The sequence below is a fragment of the Gallus gallus genome, chromosome 6 (genome assembly GCF_016699485.2).
Source record: "Gallus gallus isolate bGalGal1 chromosome 6, bGalGal1.mat.broiler.GRCg7b, whole genome shotgun sequence".
Taxonomy (NCBI): domain Eukaryota; kingdom Metazoa; phylum Chordata; class Aves; order Galliformes; family Phasianidae; genus Gallus; species Gallus gallus.
In genome coordinates this window covers 28,017,452-28,037,561 of record NC_052537.1, presented here as the reverse complement: position 1 = coordinate 28,037,561, position 20,110 = coordinate 28,017,452, and the positions used below count along the sequence as shown (strand labels likewise).

General features: G+C 41.8%; 1 long non-coding RNA gene across 1 annotated transcript; it reads left to right on the top strand.

Annotated features, from left to right (window-relative positions):
• Positions 1–6,678: 6,678 nt before the first annotated feature.
• LOC112532720 lies at positions 6,679–10,913 on the top strand. The gene is made up of 3 exons (XR_003075971.3): positions 6,679–6,920; positions 7,405–7,488; positions 8,386–10,913. It is a non-coding gene; the product is annotated as an uncharacterized LOC112532720 (long non-coding RNA).
• Positions 10,914–20,110: the final 9,197 nt, after the last annotated feature.

Genomic DNA, 20,110 nt, shown 5'->3' with positions numbered 1-20,110 from the left:
AAATCCTTGTCTCACAGTAATTAGTTACTCTAGTCCACAATTAGGGAGGAGCTGAGAAAGGAAGAACCAATTTGCTTGGGAAGCCAGGTGGGGCAGCTTTACCAGAATTAGGCACCTGAGGATCTGGGTACAGAGTCCCAGCAGCACTCACAGGTGAGCTAGCTGGGATAACAGAGCCTGCATATGTCAATTTAAATCATCCAGTAAATAGCCCTGTAGTAGAATTAACACCCAGTAATGGTTTGGGTTATTGTAGAGATTTCTTCATCCCAAATAATCCTACAGATTAAGATCATACTCATGCTAAAATCTGACCTGCATATTTTCTTGCTCCATTTTGGTCAGTAAAGTGTGTCCAGCTTTATAACTGCAAATTTTCAGCAAGACAGGGTTTGGGTTTTTCCTCTTTATCAAAGGATAGCACCAAATGGGTCATGTCAGAGAGGATCCATTAAAAAAAAAAAAAAAAAATTGCCATTCTGAAACTCTGGAATTCACAGAAACAAGATGAAAACATACATGTATGTCCCAGGTTGGTGACGCAGTTTCTCATACAACCTCTGATGGTCATTTTATGTTTCAAGTGCCCTTCCCCTCAAGTTTCTTTAATCTAAAAATTAGGGTACTGTATGTCAGTCTGTGGGCTGTATATACATTACCTACATTCAAGTATAATATTGCGATTTATTGTAGATGCTTATGCAAATGCCAACCAATTCCCAGACAGGTCAGCTAAGAAAAATATGACATGAGCATTCCCAGAATAGTAGGCAGAAAAGTGGCTGAAAATCAGAGGATGTACAGAGATCCTTTCCCAAAAAACAGCCTAAAGGTTAAAAGCAGTCCTAACTCTGAGGAAAGGCAGTTGGACCAGATTTTCTCACGCCTGCTCTCTGCTTCCCACTAAGCATGGACAAACCATTTTCTTAAAGGTTAAAGAGTCTGCATAACCTCATCTGTGCAGTGTGTCTGCTCCCTGACCTCAGCTTTCATCCTTGTCCAAAGTGTTACTACAGCGATAGTAATAATAATAATAAAACGCCCCAAACGCAGAAGATTGCTGAACACGTTTCTTAAGCCAAAGACTTCTGTCTCACTATAATATACTGAAGTAAAAACATATCCAGGAGATGTCCCTGGAGTCTCAAATCATTCTCTCATCACACTGGGTTCAAAGACAATGCGAGTTGTGTAGCGTAGCTGAAAGTATCTGCATAAAGCAGTTCCGCTATGATGTTGTTTTGTTTCTGGCTTGCTTTTACCTGGGCTATCTGAAGACATTGTTTGAGGCTAAGGAAAAGAATATGAATAATGTTTGGGCCTGGAGATCAAAAAATGAGGCTTATTTCCATAGTCGTTAGTAGCCAGTATCCCATGTGGATCTGTTCATTTCTAAAGCTGCACTGAAATGCTGGATGTGTTAGGAAAGATTTCTTTTTATTTTTATTTTATTTTTCTAAGAGTTTGTTCTTCTTGATTTTTGAAGATGCTGAAAGCTTTTTGATGTCGCAAAACCAATCATAAGAGGGAAAACACAAATTTAAATGTGAGATAAAAGCGGCTTTGCATGCATGCATAACAAGAAACCTATTGAACAAAACAAATTACTTACCACCTCCACAATGACTCTCTGCCTCCAAGGGATGGGCCGGTTCACAATGAGGAGGTGACAGTGATAAAGTCACTGTGATACTGTGATCAGAAAAGCTGCGATAAGAAAAAGAATGCATATGGGGAAAAGTAAACTACAAAGAGGGGAGAGAGGAAAAAATGGCTCACCATCCCCCTGGGACTGTGAGTGACTTTCAGTATTCCCCCAAAAGTTTCACTTCAAACATTATGAGGCCAAAGAGGTCTTTTTCTGCATGCCAGTTCTGGCAGCTGATGGAGGAGGCAGAGGAAGAAGGATGGCTGAATTTTTCATTCAAGTAACTTTGTTCCCATTTGGATGTGCCTTGTCTGGAATTCCCATTGATGGCAACAAGGTGGGAATTTTCCTGATTTGGAGGGCAAAAGTCATCTCTTGGACCTGAGTTTGTTTGTAAGTTTATTTTTGTTTAATTTTGTTTTCCATTTAAATCTCTCTCTTTCTCCTATTATTTTAAAGCCATGAAAGATGAGCGCTAAGGGCTGGGAACAAGCCAAGAGAGAAATGTAGTTATAAATTTCCTTTAGAGTTCTGTGTCTCAGTGTTTGGGAACCACTTCAAACTGGTTAGTAAGAAATACTCCTCCCTCAGTCCCCTGCTCCCATCCCAGACAGTGTTAGGTCACACTACATACTATCATTTCATATATTATTTTTTAAAATATTTTTATCTCCCAGGGCAAACTGTGCATTTTTAGGAGCTGAAAGTCTGAGGGATGTCTCAAAAGATACAGGATACTCTGTCTACTGTCAAATAAGTGTATTACATATGCCTGTCTTGCAGGACAGTTATATCTTAAACTGATCATATTAAAAAAAAAAAGAAAAAAAATACAGGAGGAGGAGAATTTCTGAGTAAAATTCCTTACCTATGCAGGTCTTGTACACTGCATCCAGGACTTTTTAACCAAGGCCCATCGTGCTTCTGAGTAAGCCCCACTCCAGTTGACCTTGGCCATCTTGCTAACAGGATATATTGGCTCATGTAGTAGTTCTCCATGCCCTGCTTCTACTGGGGGTCAAAATCAGAGGGCACAGAGCCCACTGAAGTCATTTACATTCCAAAGGTCATAGAATGTGGTCAGAACTCCTGCAAAGATTTTGCTTTTTTTTTTAGTTTTTACTTGTTTGTCTTCTTTTTGTCCTTTTCCTCTGTTTTTTTTTTTTTCTTCTCTTATTCTCGATATTTTCATGGTCACTGAAGAAGTAGAAGGTAGAAGGAGAGGAGAAAGAAAAGAGAAGATGATCAAACAGAAAAATAAATGAAAAGTTGACTTGATTTTTTGAGTAGTGAACAAAAAAAAATGAAATACTTCCCTGAAGAGCTGTTTTGTGGTTTTGTTTGTTTGCTTGCTTGCTTGTTTGTTTAGTTTTGAAAAAGATCATTGTGTGTTGTTTCTTTCGCTTTTAGTTTGAGGTTGTTCTTGCTTTTTTTTGTTTGTTTCCTTGGCCACAGTATTTTGGAGTGTGAGTTTCAGTTCTTCCTTAGCAGCCATTCTTTCTCTTCCACTCTCCAGTATCCTTTCTACACAGGCAGGAATATTTCCTGCCTGCTGTCACGCCATTGGCCATGCCAAGCTCCTTTGCTGTCCCATCACAGTAAATCCTTTGGTCACATTATAATAGTCAACAACCTTCACCTTTCAAACGTAGCAATTTTATGCTACCTGTGAAAATGGCTATTGCCAAAAGGTTTGCTCAGGAATCCTGTTCTCTCAGGAAAAACTTATCCATGGTCTTCAGTGGCCTTTCCTAATTCAGTCTACCACTGAACAATTCTTCCTCTTGAATGCCTACTTTTTATTTTCACTGATTTATGTTATAGGAGTTGTCCTTGGTTCTTGATATCAAAACTATTTCACTGAATTGCATCAGTTATCTTAAAACACTGAAAATTATTGTCTTGAACAAAATATTACCTCAGAGATTCCCACTATATTTTAGAGCTCTAATTTTAATGCAAATTAAAATGAGGAAAAAATGTGTCCTCGATATACAGAGAATCTGAAGAATGGGTAATAGTGTTGGAAGAAGTCTGTAGGAGATTTAAGAAGCATACCTCTCTGAAGAGCTTTTGCTTTTGCCAGTAGTACTATGTCCTGAAGCTCTGGAGAACATTTCCATCACTGAGAAGATCTGCAGAGAGTTATACAATAATCACCTGCAAATTTGACAAAGCAAAGTCAGGGTCTTAATACTGCAATTCATTTCCTTTGATATATTGTCTGTCATCTCCCCCTTCCCACATAACCTCTTTATAATGAGAGGGAGATGTGCATCACCTATTCCCTTGACTGTTGAGCGAGCAAGTTATTTCTCTTCCCTTTCTCCCTCTCCCTCACAGTCTCCCTCTCTGTTTCTTGTTTTCTTTCTTTTTACTTGGTTTCTGGGGCTAAAGATGTTGGTTGTGTCTTCCATCTCTCTCTGCCTCTTTTATGACTCTTTCAAAGGAAAGGGAAAAAAAAATCTAATTTGATTCAACTTGACACAAGATACTGCAGCAGAGGAGAGCCCATGGTGAGGGCTTTGGCCAGGTTGCCCGCAGCCAAGTGAGGGTGCCCCAGTACGCTCCTTCAGATATGGCCAGGCTGTATTTTAAGCAAAGGTCTGAACTCTGCTCATTTCACTTTCAAAGAGCCTGGATGGGTCTTTGGGGAGCTCTGAAGTCCAGGGGAGGAGAAAGCTTGCATTCATGCAGCCCAATGCCTGGTGAGACAGGGCTGGCTGTGGATGTGTCTGCCTGCCTGTGGTTCCCCCTCAGCTGCCCTTGGGAGCACAGTGCATGAGATCTACACAAAAAGTGCAAAAGAGCCTGGAGCTGAGTGATAATATCTTTACAAACAAGCTTTTCATTACCATGGAACTCTTTGACACTAGCTCTCCTTGGCTGGAGGATGTTGAAGAAAGCTCGGTCACTATTCAATTAATATTTAAATATCTTCTGAGATTTTGCTACGTAAAGGCTATGGTTTCATGTGTGATTCACACGGTCTTTAACTTTAAATCAATTTAGAACTTTGATAGAAACTCTGAAAGCTACAAAGTTTATTTATATCTCTTGTAATCCCCCTGAAATCCTAGGAGTGGAGTCACCCAAATGAGAAGTCACAGTGTTTGGGTTCTTGTCTAACCAAGGCTCATTGATTTTTAAGCACATAAATTCAGGAACTCTAAAGACCCAGCCAAAGACAATAAGGCAGCAGCAGCACAGTTCGGAGATTCCCTCGGGGAGGAGATGTGGTTGTAAACACTTGAAAATGTTTAAATCCAGTGAATGCTCTAGTTATATTTGGTAGGTCTGACAGGACAAGCAGTCCTAACAATCTGAAACACTGGACAGAATGGAGAAAAATGTTTGCCAAAGACAACGGAAGCCTTACAGTCCTCATCTCTTCCATCAGGACATGGAGTTATGGCCTTGCTCCTCCTAGAGATGCTCTTACCCTTCTGCATCTCCCTTCCAAGGGATGCAGCAGCTGTTCTTCGCAAGGTGCTTTACCTGCCGGGGACCTCACACAGCTTGGAGGGGGCTTTTAGTTGAAAAACAGGGGAAGAGCAAAGGAGTAGTCAGCTAGGTACCTGAGTCCCCAGTTAAAGTCAGTAAATGTGCAGGGAAAAATCTCCAAGAGGCCTTGGACCCAGCTTCTGACTGGATGTGGTTAATAGTCTTGTTTCCCTGGTAAAGATTTCCAGAACAGAGGGACATGGTGCTGATGTAAGCTGGCAGCTGAGACTGGTACAGTAGGACAGCCTCAGCAAGTGTACAAGAGCTGCTCCGAAGTCATGCCTCCTATGTTATTATTTTGGCCCACAGTGTCAGATGCTGATGGTATGGTAGTAGAGGCTGAATCTTCCCACATATTCCCCATTACATTTTGTTGCTGTGTAAGTGATAGTAGCGGGTCAGTCAGACAAAATGGCATCCAATGTAGAAGTGTGTATGAAGGAAAGGTGTGACATTAAATTCCTCCATGCAGAAAAAAAAAATAAAAAAAAAAATGGCACCCACCGTGCCATTCATGGACTCTTGCGGAACATGTATGGAGACCAAACAATGGATGTGAGCACAGTGAGGCAGAGGGTGATGCAGTTCAGCAGTGGTGACAGGGGGTGACTTCCACTGGTACAGATTTTTTCAAGTGTGGCATGCAGGCTTTTGTTCATTGCTGGTGAAAATGCATAGCTAGCGGTGGTGACTGTGCTGAAAAAGCAGCATTTTGTAGCTGAGAATTTGCCCTGTGAAACAGTGAGATTGTGCTTTTTGTATCAGTTGCCATTTCCATGGAAATAAATAGGAGGCATTACTTTTGGAGCAACCTACCTATCTTACGTAATCACAGCTTCTCTTACCAATGGTCACTGGGCATTATTTCCCAGGCTATCAGCTCCCAGCAGCAGCATTACGTGAGGTAGGTATGGAGCCCTCCTAGGCAAGAAAATGTCTGTGCAGAAACATGTTGGATATTTCTAAAAATACCTCAATTTGAGAAGCATCAGAATTCCTCTGCACAAAAAAGAAGGTGCGGAACAAGCATCAGATAATGCCCAAAGATACATGGAATACAAGGGGGTTGTGATTCAAAAACAGGACGCTGGGGTTTGTGAGCAACAGGCATGAGTAGAAAGAAAGAAACCAAAGAGGTTAGAACTCGATGGATGGGTAAGGAAAACAAGAGCATTCACAAAAATACCAGGGGAGATGAAGTACTAGCAAGAAGTTGCATCCTGCAGCACACCAAGAGACTGAACTCTTTTGAAATCTGCCTTTAAATAAATACACAAACATGAAGTTTGAACAACTGGAAAACATTGGAGGAAAATAAACCTGTAAAAATAAAGACAAAGAATGGGTAAGGGAATTTAAAGACGATATGAATATAAACAAACCAGCTTTCCAGGTTGCGTGCATCCTGGAACACTTAGGGAATTGAATAACAAAGTAATTGTACCACCAACAATTATTTTTTGACAAATCATGGGAGATTCCCAGGGCCTGGAGCAAAACAAATATTGTACAGATTTCTCAGAGAAGAACTGAAGCATGATCCTGATAATTACCATCTCATACATCAGTTTTCTCTCCCTGGTAATATAATAGCGCAGCTAATTTCCTGAGAGCTATTACCCCCAGTACAGACCAACACACAGACAGTGTGAGGCTGACTGACAGCTCCAGTCCCAACCAGGCGATGGGAGAATTACTTGCTTGGCTGTGGTGCATCCAACAGCGTGCCCTGATCCCACAGAGCAGCCCTGGGCGGGAACCACACAAGGTGAGTGAAAAAACTCATTTCCAAACTATAAATGATGCTAGCGCTCCACCTAAGCTAATTAGTCCTGTTACTAATTTATCGGATCCAAAACTCAGAAAAGCTGTGTAAACGTGTTTACAACTGCAAAGAGCCCGTGAGGAAATACTCTCAGACAATCTGTCCGTTTTACTTGATCCCACATTCCTAGAAATGCTTTGGGGGAAACAATTCAGAGAAAATGAAAAGATTTACAGATGACTTAAAAAAAAATAAAATCACACATTGTTATTTTAACAAAATAAATTAAAAAGAAAAAAAAAAGAGAGAGAGAGAATGAATAAACACCCAGTGCTGCAGTCTGGGTAAGGCTCGCTGCTGTTTGTCCAGCTTATGGGAAGGGGCTAAGGCAAAATTCCTTTCCTTAATTTCTTGTTCCCACCCAAAGCCTGCTGTTTTTGACTTTGTGCAGGGCATGTATGTTTCATCCATAATCATTATTTTGCAGATATTTTTTGGGGCCAGGAGGGACCATTAGATCATCCGTTCTGGCCTCCTGCACAACACATGCCGCAGAATCTCATCCAAAAAGGTAATGAACTATCCAACTCATTAGTGACAGTGGATGAGGTCTGAACCTGTGGCTTTTGGGGAGATCATAGATGATTTCTGACATTTCTCAATAGAGAATCTGCAAAGCATCATCACATGGAAAATCCTCTATGAGAAATAATTTTCTTTAAACAAAACAAAACAATACAAAACAAAACAAAGCGCTACTTGAAGAAGGAGAAAAGGGGAGGTCAAAGCCTGCAATATAAATGGAAAAATTTGGAGATTATTGTCTTTTTCCAAATATCCTATCAACTGTTTTATTCTTGCCCTCTTCCCAGTTAACTTCTATCAATATAACCAGACACAGGCATCAGGGAAACTAAATGGTCGTTTAGTCTCCAAAAGGGAGAAAAAAAAACTTGCTGAAATATGTTTCTATAGTAGACTTTATATATCCATTCAGTGCAGTGTAATGTAAGTCAGCTTTAACAAATATTTTTTTCTCAACTTGGTTCCAGGATAAAATTGTAGAAGTTACTGAAAGGTGAAAAAAACCCTCAATCTATTCAACTTTAAAAAAAAAAAAAAAAAGACACTTAAGGGGGGTCTAACTGAAGTATACAAAATTCTTAGCTGAATGGATAATATCAATGCATGTTACTACTTTTGATACTGCATAGATGACAGGATCAGGGGCATAAATGGAAGTTCAAAAAACAAATTCAGAGGAGACATAAGGAAGTGCTTTGTCACTCAAAGAATAATAAATGTTTGGAATGGCCTACTGGGCAAGGTTGTTGAGGCAAAGACAGTGGTCTCGTTCAAGAAGCAATTAGATGCTATCCTGGGGGAAACGCTGTATTACAAGAGACAAGCATCAATGTGTTGAATGGCCTTTTCTCATTCCTAACATTTTCTATGTTCTTTTCTCCAGCTTGTACTCTTAAGGGTCTGCAGCCTCGGTGTATGATATCAAAACTGAAATCAGGCCCAGCAGTGTTCTCCGCTAAACTGGGCCAAGAAGCATAATAAAGATTTGGCCTTGCTATAAAAATGTGCCGTGCTGTACTGCTACTCTGCTTATTCCATGCTGGCTTCCGGGCTTCTAATAAAGGAACAGGCATTGGGCAAAGCACCCAGGGTTCAAAGATTTGTTTCACGCCTTGTGTTGAGTCCGGAGCGCGCTGTCAAGAAACTGGGGCACCCTGCCCTTCAGGTGGGAGCACTTCAGAGGTGGCCGAGGACAATTCCAGCATCCACGGGGCTCTTTGAATCCTTCACAACAAAACTCGTCATTCAAATGTGTCTTTATTAGTAGTTATTAATATTTTTAGAGAATTGCTCCATCCTTTTCACCATCTGTCCTAATTCTGCTCCTTCTCCCTCCATGCACAGCACCGATCTGTTCCCCCCTCTATTCCCCTTTGTGTAGATCAGAAAGAAAGGAAAGTTTGTATTTGTTCATCGGTGGTTGTGAGGGTGCCCATGGGAAGCGAGAGCTTTTGGAAGGTCAGGGAACAAACTCTGTGTTGTGCTGACACAACTGCACCTCACCACTCCCAGCAATACTGTGTGCCCCGAGCTGAGGCCATGCTCCTGGGGCAGTGAGGAGGGCCCCTCTGGGCACCCCACTGCAGATGTCCCTTTGGGGAGGCATCGTGCTGAGGGGCTTGGAGCTGAAAGAAAGAGCAAGAACTGCTCTGCCAATGATACCAACCATCCAAGCAAAGAAAGAGCAGAGAAGCGGGATGGCACCCCTGTGCAGGCAGGGTGAAGAAGGAATAAAACCCACTGAGGTTCCACCACCAGGTCAGGAGCTAAGACAGCCCCTAATTCAGGGTCATGCAAACAGAAGCTAAATTAATATGAACTGCTGAAAGACTCACACAGTCTGCTCTTTTTTTCCCCTAACTCTCCTGCAAGGTTTTTTTGTGTGTGTGTTTTTAATTTTTATTTTTTGCATTATTTTATTTTACTATTATTTCTTTCTGGTGAGTAAATCTTATTATTATAGTTCTAACCTTCATTACAGTGGCTTTGTGCCCCAGCACTCCAGGGGAAATGCAAATTCAGAATAGCTTTGCGAGTGCTGCTGCAGCCATTTGATGTCTGCACCACTAGCTAAATTATTTGCTAACAAACTTTGAGACTTTTTGCCCTTCCAAAAGAACCGTTCCACATGTGGTTTTTGGCTTCCACTGCAGTGGCCCAACAATATTATTTTATCCCAGCAAAGAGCATATTATTGTTTAATATCACTGCTATATTCCAGTATGTTTCCCAGGATGATAAATGTTGGCACAGAAAAGAAGCAACTTCTTCAAACAATAAGTAATAAATTGTGGAAGGCTGAGGTAAATATTTTTCCATGTCCCCAAACAACTCTGAGTACATTCTTGAGGAGTGTATTGACAGTAAAATGTTTGAGAACAAGAAAATTTGTTGGATCGGGTTGTGGTTGTTGTCCAACCCATAAATTATCAGGAAAATTCCTTGCTCTTTCAACCATCTGTTCCACTGTGTGCTTGTAGGTGAAGCTTTAAGGAATGCATTTTAAAAGTCTGCTACAGAAAATATGAATATGGATGAGTTAATGTGAGAAGATAAAGCACAATGCTCCGATGCTTTAGGAAAAAAGAAGAGAAAAAAGAAACACAAATGTTTTCAGATATGTCCAAGTGCAGGGGGATACATCTTGGCAATGGGTTATTGCAGTACCTTGATTCCCTGTACCACTGAGATACACAGTGCTCTGGGCACCCATTCCTAACCCAGTGGCACAAAACCAGACCAAGCAAAGCCAGGAGAAGCACCACACAAATTGCTTAGCACTGGGCATGTGCAGTGGGATCACAAGAGATCAGAAATGTCAGACATTAACTACTAAAATGTTACCTTAAGACTACAATTGAAAACCACTCCCCTCTGGAGGTCACACTGCAAAGAGTGAAGAATGTCCTGAAACACAATATTATTATCCAGCATAACATTTACCTACAGGTAATGCCATAATCCCAACCATCCTCGTGAGTTTTGCCTCCAACACATATAACTGTCCATCTCTACCTCTTTACATCACTTTGGGCCCCATCCTCACAGATTCTGTCCCCAGGCTGGCACGCTTACCCAGGAGGAGTGTTCCCTTACCCACCAGGAACTTTATCAAAGCCAGAGCAAAAGGACTGCTGATTGTAAGTAAGGCTACAAGTAATTGCAAGCAAAGCCCCAGCTGCCTGAACATCACTGTATGTTTAGAGAAGGCTACTTGATTGCAAGTCTTGCCTTGGTTTCAAAGGATTTTTACAGTGTTACATGTTGAATATGAACATTTTCAACATCCTTCAAGGGCAATATTTGCCCGTTTAAGTGGAAACTACTAATCTTCTAGCACTATAATGGATAGACTTACTCAGTGGACATCATCTGTACTTGAGACATAAATAATAAATGCAATTTAAACTGAATTTTGAGCTGACTTTCCATTAAGTAACAGATCACTGTTGGATGGGCATATTTTTTTATATCTGGCAGAGGGCTGTATCTCAGATATGTAGACATCATGTAGAGATGGGATATTTTGTAAGAACATTAATAATGATGTTCCTACATTGCTCATGCTGTGGAAATGCTTCTTATTCATCTCATTATCTTCTGGTCCCACAATGGCAGCATGATGAGTGTAGAGAAACTAGTGAGAAGCTTTCTATGTCTTTGTATGGTGGGTATAAAACGGTTGCAAACCAGAGGAATACTTAAATACATTATTCCTTTGACATTTCACACTACCCTTCTGGAAAGACCCCATATATTTAATATCAAAAGGGCAGAGACCACTTACCATGGGAGAAAAAAAGAATGACTGCTTTGTCCTGCTATCTGTATCCCAGGGAGCAGATCACAGAGGACCCAGATGGTTTCCCTTACACCTTGAAAGGGGCTGATGAGAACCACAGAAGCACCTAGATAGAAGTCAGATTCGTTCACACATATCAGTCCCACAGATCTGCTCTATATCTCTCTTCCCAGTCTCCTCCTCCAGGGTTAAAAAGATGGCACAGCAGAGTGTGCCAGAGAGAAGCTGTTCTCTGTTATTGTTGTGTGTGTTCAGTGGTCAGTGCTGTCTTCATAATGCTCATTTCAATATAAAGAACTCCTGGCCCACTTCTGTGTCCCAAGGAATATTCCCATGATCAGCTGTTGAATTTGGGCCCCTGGCTTCTTTCTAATGACCTTTCACAACATTGGTAAAGGCTTCAGCACTTACTGAAAGTACCAAAAGACCAGTTCTCATCTTTCATGGAATCTAATAAGAATGGTGGGGCTGTGTATTCACAAAGCTGGCATTGCTTCTCTGTATGTCCTTGGGCAAGTCTTTTAACTGCGGGAGTCTCTATGTGGGAGAATGGGAATAACAACACTGGCCTGCCAACCACAAAGTTTATGACAAAGAATCACTTAAAGTACTTGTTGAACCCCAAAACAGTTGATACAGGCAAAAGACCTTGCATGTAAGCAAGAGGTAGACACGTTGGTGGAGAGGAGAGCAACAAGCCTACAGCCATCACCCCAGCTTGTAGCCCCAAAATACAAATGATGATAAGACTGTAAGCATGAATATCTCAAGCTTCAACTACCTAATTTACATCACTTGACAACTTCTTGTACAGACTAACCTCTGGAATGGTCCCTTCGTTCCACACCACTAAACAGAACTATAAATATTTAATTGGAAATATAAGATACTAATAAACATCTTAAATAAAAGAAGTCTGAGATAGATTGGCAGACTGCCGTGCTCATCTCCACTTTATACAGTGCTTCCTTCTTGTCTATGACTAGATTATATCCTTCCGATGGAATTAATTGGTCTCTTTCTTATTCCGTGCTATTTTTGGTTTAATTATTCTACAGTTTGGCCAGAAGTGGATGATGCTCTTCCTTCCACCGCTCTTGTACTCTCAGTGTGCTCTGTTGGTGTGGGGTGTTTTCTAAATTCAGTTCCATTTTCCTCTTATAACTTCCTGCCCAGTATTTCACAGAAAGAACCATCTAGAGCCCAATGCAAAGGGAGTACTGATCAGAATCGATTGGCTTCAACAGCTGGTAGATCAGGTTTTGACACCTGCCACATGGCCCAGAAGTTGTTGGACAAAAATGTGCATTTGGAAATGAAGTTGCACGTGTGAGGAAGAAGAGATGACAAAACTGATTGGAAGAAATAAAACTAAGTTTCTGCTTTCCCAGGAAACTACAGCCTGACCTCTGGTTACTGAAATATTTCCTCTGACTTCGTATCTTTTCCTTTGTAGATATATCAAATGTTAGATACATCCAGTAAAGCACGTTCCCTTGTAATTACTGAATTATCAAAATGCAAAGGGTTATGAAGGAGGTGAAGTGCATTTTAGAATTAGTCAATTGTCTTCTTGGTGAACTTTTATGATTTTTCTCTCACATATTGACTGACTTCCTCCATGATAGTATTTTAAACTGTTAAAGAAAAGGGAAAGGGAGAGGGGGAGGGAGGGGGGGGGGGAGAGGGAGAGGGACAGGAATAATTCCAGGTAGGTAGTGGGAAGGAAAACTAAAGTCCAGTAATCTCACTTTAACCACGTAAGGGTGACAGGTCATATAGCCAGGTTAAAGCACATCCAGACACAAACCAAAATCTCAAGTTCCAACTTTTCTGATTCTGGGAATCTTTAAAAGTGTACTCTATTAACTTGTGACACCTGTTATCTGATTTTTTCCCATTCCATGACACGCTGCCAAGTTTACCTGTCCAGCCAGTGCTTTTTTATATGGCCTGTCAGAATTGGTTAAGTCTGAGTCAGAGAGCCAAATATCATTAAAGCTGGTGAACATTCTTCTGGATCAAAAGAATATTCCCATGCTAGAAGCCAGACTCTGCAGCCACACTAGAGCCCAGGTATGGGCACAAACCACACTTGGCAATGGTATTTATAGAATTTTTAACAGTTGAAGAGATGTGAGACACAGCCCTATAACATTATTTCCTTTACCTCCAAAAAGTACTTCTCTGAAGTGATCGGAGATATCCTGTCTTGTGGGTTATTCCCAGTTACGATAAACCAAGTGCAAATGTGCAACTACTGTCAAAAGAGGAATAATGCTAGTGCTTACAAAAGCTCTCCTTCAGATACAAGCACCATTATGCATAACCTCTGTGTTTGATTTCTCCGTCATGTTTTCTCACACTGGAGATGGTCCCAGAGCAAACCTCTGAACACAAGCACAGAACATAATTAAGAATCAAAGTCTAGGACAATGGAACATGTGTTTGGCTGCTTCTTGTATCTTTACAAAGTTCCAGCCAAAATTCTGAGTGCAAACACCCTGAAATATTTGTACATTTTGCACAATAAGCCAAAATATTCATTCTTAACACTATTAACCTTTTGCTGACTAGACCTTTGGTGCAAATTTAGTAGTTGCTATTGATTCTGTAGGGGACAAAAGGTAGTTTGACCCAAATCTGAAGCTATGTTAACCTTGTGTTCCCTCCTGATACTCTGATTGCTCCATTATGTCAAGAAAACTTGTGTGTGCACAACTGAAACCCTAAGATGCTCTACCAAAATGAACAGCCCTTAGACAAAATGCTGGGGATTCAGCACAACCAGCTACGTACCTACCACGCTTATATCAAGAGGACCAGATGTGATGGTTTTCATTGGAAGCCAGTAGCCCACAGTTAATACTATGGTAAAAGTTTCTCCTGGCAAGCAGTTTTACTTCTAACAATTGTGAGCAGCATATGAGAAAACTGCCTTGGCAAGGAGGAGTGGTCTTCAGCATGACCAAAGACTTGTGCATGCATCTCCCAAATCAAGAACATATCCATACTTCCTCTGGGAGAAAAATCAAACTTACCTGCAAGTTCCACAGCTGGAGGTCTGACGTGATTCAAATACCACTACCAACCAGGACCTTGTCCTTCTTACGTCCTTGTGGGGCTCTTCAAATTTAGCTGAGGGTTTCTGTTCTCCCAGTCTTCCAGCTTTCTTTGATACCTCTCAACAGTCTGTTGGCATCTCCTGCAAGCCAAGACAAAGGGTCAAATGAGTGATTTTTGCAGTTAATAAATCAAGCTTTTGCACAGGATGAGATTTCCGCTGTCTTCCCCTCCTTGAGGACATTTCTGATAATCTTACTAAGTGAATTAATGAATATCACACTTATAATCCATGTAAGATTAGGAACCATGCAAACTAAATGTCTGCAATGTGTCCTGGCTACTACTTCATGGATCTTGGCATATTTTCCTTGCATATCCAAAGTCCCAATGAAAAGATACAAATAAAAAAAAGAAATCCCACTTCAAAGTTACTCCAGAAAATTTCAGCAAGGAACATCTTAATCACAATCTTAATTACTATCATTAATCAGATTGCAAATAAGACAAGCTGTCTTCTAAAGTGAGAACAGAAGGAAAATTAGGACAACATACATCTGTGAAAAAAGTTAGACTTTTTTATTCCAAGAGAACTCAACTAAAAGCTCCCCTGATTCAGGCACCCAGGTTTCATAATAGCTTCTCTCCATTGTTCCTTATTATCAGAGCTGACTATGTTCAAGCTAAGGCAGATCTTGTTCCTAAATTTATGTCTCTGTGTGTGACCGCTACAATATGTGTTTTGTATGCTTTTTCCTGAAAGCCTAATGTAGTGATACCTGTGACATGGCTTGGACTCCCCCTTTCATGTATATTACCAACTCGAACTGCAACCTGCTGGTAGATTTTTCTTAAACTCTAAAATGAGGGTCTAACCTTCTCTTCTTTTTCTTTTTCTTCTCTGTTACCTATAATCTTGATTTGACTCACACAAAAGTGACACAGTGGGAAATCCACTCAAGAAGACTTTGACAACTAACAATGGAAACCTACCTACACGAAAGTTGACTGGTGGCGTTTATAGTGAAAAAATGTATTCAAGTTTAAAGATGTCATCTGTGTTAACTGATCCATGTCGGTTTTGTGTGTTTTTGTCAAAAGAAATGTGCTGCGGAGTCACCTCTGCTAGAGTAAAGAAAACTAGCCAGAACAACATCACCACTAAAAAAAAGAAAGGTATAGTCAGAAAAGAAATCTCCCCCAAAATATTTAAGTTTTGTATAAATATGATATTTAGGTTGGACAAAATCCAAAAGGCTTACTCGAGACAGGGAAACCTGAGCACATTTAAATCCAACTGACATACATAATTATTTATACTCATGGTCGTTTTGACATATCTGACATGAGAAATACTGTTATTGTATGCAGTACCAAAGACGTGCTAAGTGTATCGCATAGATTAAATTAAAATAAGTTTACTATAGAGTTTTCAGTAGTAGCTACTGGTCATTTTGGCTTTAAGAGCTGAAGGTAAGGCAGTTTTACACAGACTCCTTTTCCCCCTGGAATGAAAGGAATCCAGAGCTTGCTGCACAGCCACCACCCTCCTTAGATGGGGCACCAAGGGAGGGACCCTGCTGCTCCCTGTCCAAATACTGGGTATCAGCTGGTAATGCACAGCCCAGAAAGGCAATCATATCCTAGACGTGAGTGGTATCTGTTCATTGGTGTTGACTTAAATATTTAAAGAAGGTGGGAAAAACATCATCTCTTAAAACAATTTGGTGTGAAGCCACTTTCTTCATTGTTTCTTCACTAATCCAAATTCTTTGTCACTTCTCATGATGCGAAGGAGTTTATAAAAGCAAGCCACTTGGCTGCTTCAGCAAAAATAATGCAATGAACAGGGAAATAGGATACATCGTCGGTATAACGAGGAGTACCCCAGAGAATCTAGTGGGAAACAAATACATTGGAATTAATGACTGAAGAGGGAATTACATCTTCTGCCTCTGTGGCAACCCTGTACTTGCTGTGCAGGATGTGAGCATGCTTACTGCAGAGAGTAAGAGCTGGAATTTGGGCATCTTGCTTTGTTTTTGCTTGTTTCAGCCATTGCCTGGGCAGCCTGATCTGGTGGTTGGCAGGGGGATGGACCTCGATGATCTTTAAGTACCCTTCCAACCCAAGCCATTCTATGATCCTATGATTTTCTGCTTTGCTGCTTTGCACATGTGTCCTGCCCACACGAACACTCCATGTCAGGCAGGGCCATGGATCCCAGTCACATGCCTGATCCATCCTGCAGCCTCACTGCTAGCGAAACCTCAGCATCCAGGGGATAAAAGCCTGCTAAATCCTGCAACTAGGAACTCCCAAAGTTCTGCATTTAAACAAAATGAAACAAAAAGCACTTTAAATTCTGCTTTAGAGAGGATGTGTTCAAGTGCAGTGGGGGCTCTTGTGCCTGCGCCTGTCATCAGGCAGTCAAGGTAACTGACCCTGTGATACCTGCCCAGAGTAAGAGGTAATATTTGAAATCTCTGTTCGAAATAATTATGAACTTGACCTCAAAGTATGAGTTTTCCTGCTTTTATCTTTTTAGGAGAGCGTGAAGTATAAAGTAAAACAAAAAGGCCCCCACCTCTTTGAAGGCCTGGTTCTGCAGCAGAGGAAGAGGAGGAGGTGGCACAGTGGCTACCAAGGGAAGCCTGAAACTGCTGGCTCTGAATGCTTGGAAGAGTGCTGTTTTTCAGCAAGATTTCATGGGCAGGTGAGAGGGCACTGGCTCATCTCACAGCCCCACCGGAAGGGAGAGCTCCCTGTGAGCCTGGTGCTGGTGCACAGCACCATCCAGTTGTGCTGCTGCTGCTCCATCCCGGAAGTTGTGGGTAAGGCAGCCGTGTGGTACAGATACACACGGGATCACGGCACAGCCCTGCACAGGGCTGAGATTCAGCCCTGCTGCTCCCCAGGACCCCTAGCCATTAGAAAAAGAAGTAAGCCTCACCAGTGTCTGTGCTTTAAAATCAAAACAGCAATAACAAAAAGACCAGTCAGGTTAATTACACTAAAGCAGGGAGGAATCTCTAAGATGTAAATACATTGCCGTGAACATTAAAAGCAAACTCCTCTCTAAAGTGTTTTTCTTTCACGAGCAAGCAAGAAAACGCACTGGATAAAACAAACTTTGCTTATTTTAGTTTCGACTCAATTACCTGTTAATGGAAAAAATCTGGCACCACTAATAATGAGGCAGGAATGAGATCACTGTTCTGGAGGCCTGGCTTGTCAGGGAAGCTTGCAACAAGAAGTGCATTTATCTGCCTTTCTATAACCCTTTTCAAGCACTCTGTCAGGGAGCCCAAACTGAACAGCCAGTTTAGGAGGAACTTGGAACCCGCTCCAGGCCCCCTAGGCCCTCTGGGAAAAGGAAAATTATTGTTGGCAAGTCTGCCTGGCTCCAGAAGTTGATCCAGTGCCCCCCACTTGCCCATGCAGCAGCAGACAGAGCTAAGAATTTTGTTATAATTAAATAACAGAGTGCTGATTGGTTGCTGGAGGTGGTCTTGAAACTGGTGTTTAAGGCAGTGGAGAACAACGGTTACTATTCATAGAAAAAGCAGAGTCTTAAAATCCATCTGTTTCGTTCCAAATTTAGGCCAAAAAAATGCTCACTCACTGTCTTTAAAAATACCACCTGCTTCGCTATTTTGTATAATGTGCCATTATATAAGTTTGAAGGAGGAGCAGGCAGGGAGGCAGCGGGGGCTGGGAGCGGATTTAAAAGACATAGTTAGGTCGAAAAATACCCCAGCAGCATTTTCAAAAGGGAACACAAAATATAGTAGCAAAGGAGATGTTTTTGGGGGAAGATTAAAACCGGGGTGTTTGTTAATGCCTGGGAACCAGCTACTACAAATGGGCCTGTTTGCAAATAAGATGACAACCTTTTCTTATCTCCACTACTTGGGGGGGGTAAAAAAAAAGAAGCACCTTCTTGCTACACAGATCCAGCTGGGTTGCTGGGAATGCATGCAAGCAGCCAGCTTGAAGTGAGGGCATGAGGAACTGTGACACCGTTGCTTCTATTTTCCAGAGCGGCTCCACTCTGTGAGCAGTAATGTGAGTGAGGCCTGCCATCCTGCAGATGTGTCTCCTATCTCCCCGTTGTCCTTTTCCTCCCCTTGTTTCCCCACTGCAATCTTACATAATGCACATTCCAGCTGCAATATTTCCACTTTTCCCCATGGCCTTAACTCTCTCCCGTGTCCCTTGTTTCCTCCAACACCCCAATGCTCTCCGTGTCTCCTACCTAATCTTCTTGGCCTGCCAGTTGGGCAGGAGAGCGCAGATGCTGGTCCAGAAGTAGATGTGTGATAATTGGCCATCTGGATGCTGCCAGAGGGGATGGATAGCAGCTGAGTTCTCCCAGCCTGTTCTGCAGCAGCGGATCTGGAAGCCCTCTTCTGAGCACCGGCAGAGATATCCCTGGAATTCACAGGGACTTTATCATCTCTGGGAGTTTCACTGCCACTATCTAATCTGGTTCAAAATGCAAGAAGTTTCATGAGTTATCAGGAGATGGTCCAAACAGTTGAATGGACAGCATGGCTTCATGATCTGCACTGCCTTAGAGGTCTGGACCAGCACCCTCCAAATTCAATGCAATTACAACCTCAGGAAAAAAAAAAAAAAAAAAAAAAAGAGAGAGAGAGAGAATCCTCAAACATGGGTGTAAGCCATTAGAGAACATTTTGAACCCTGGAGAAATTCAGTCCAGAGACTGGCAGGCTAAGTCCTAATACATGTGATGGCATAATCAACAATGACAGGCTGTTGGATGCGTTTAGCTGTTGCTGGTCTGCCTTGAAAATCTCAATATGCCTTCCATGAACATCTTGAAATTAATGCCAGAATACCTGCCCAGCCCTATTCATAATCCAGCAATTGCCACAGTCACTGTGCACATTTGCATATTCATAGTTTCAACACTGCAGGAACTTTCGCCTTCCTATCTAACACAGACCACTGAAGCTCTCTGCATTTATGCTGGGCTGAATTTGGTCTTCAGCTGCAGCATGTCTCCCAGCACAGCATCCAAAGTCTTTATGCAGTCTCAGGTGGCAAAGCATTCTGACATGCATGCAAGACATAGCTGGGTAGTGTTGTCAAACACACTCATTTTTGTTGTTATTACTGCTCGCTGTCATGCTTGTTGCAATGGCCCATGCAGCCATTATACCATGAGTTCTCTTTACATCTTTATAGGGCTTAATGGAATGAATTGGACGCTACAGACTGCTCTCTCTCTCTCTTTTTTTTTTTCCTGCCTTCCCTTTCCTTTTCTTATTGTTTCTTTTTCTTCTAAGCAAAGCTTAAAAACATGTGGCACTGGTTTATTGAGTCAGCAATTGCTTAAACTTTTTAAAATTCCATACACTAAGTGAAAAATGAGATTTACAAAGCTAATGGAAAATAAATGCCTCCTGAACATGAAATACACTGACTTACTTCCTTGCCTTATCCCATAAAAACAGATGGAAGCAATACCCGCAGTGAATTGCCTACTGTATGCCGGGCCCAGTGCTATCCTATGGCGGCTCATGTGAGGACGGATCATTCCAGTGTGCCCCACACACTGCTCTGGGGGCAAAGAAGGGACCAGGGTACATCCCTGCAGCCGCTCTGGCCCCACTCTGTCCTGAAGCTTTGCCTCAGCCTGGGAGTTCTGAGTATGGGAATTTGGAGGCCAGTCAGGGGGCATCAGCCCCTCAAGGGACACAGCCAATGCACAACC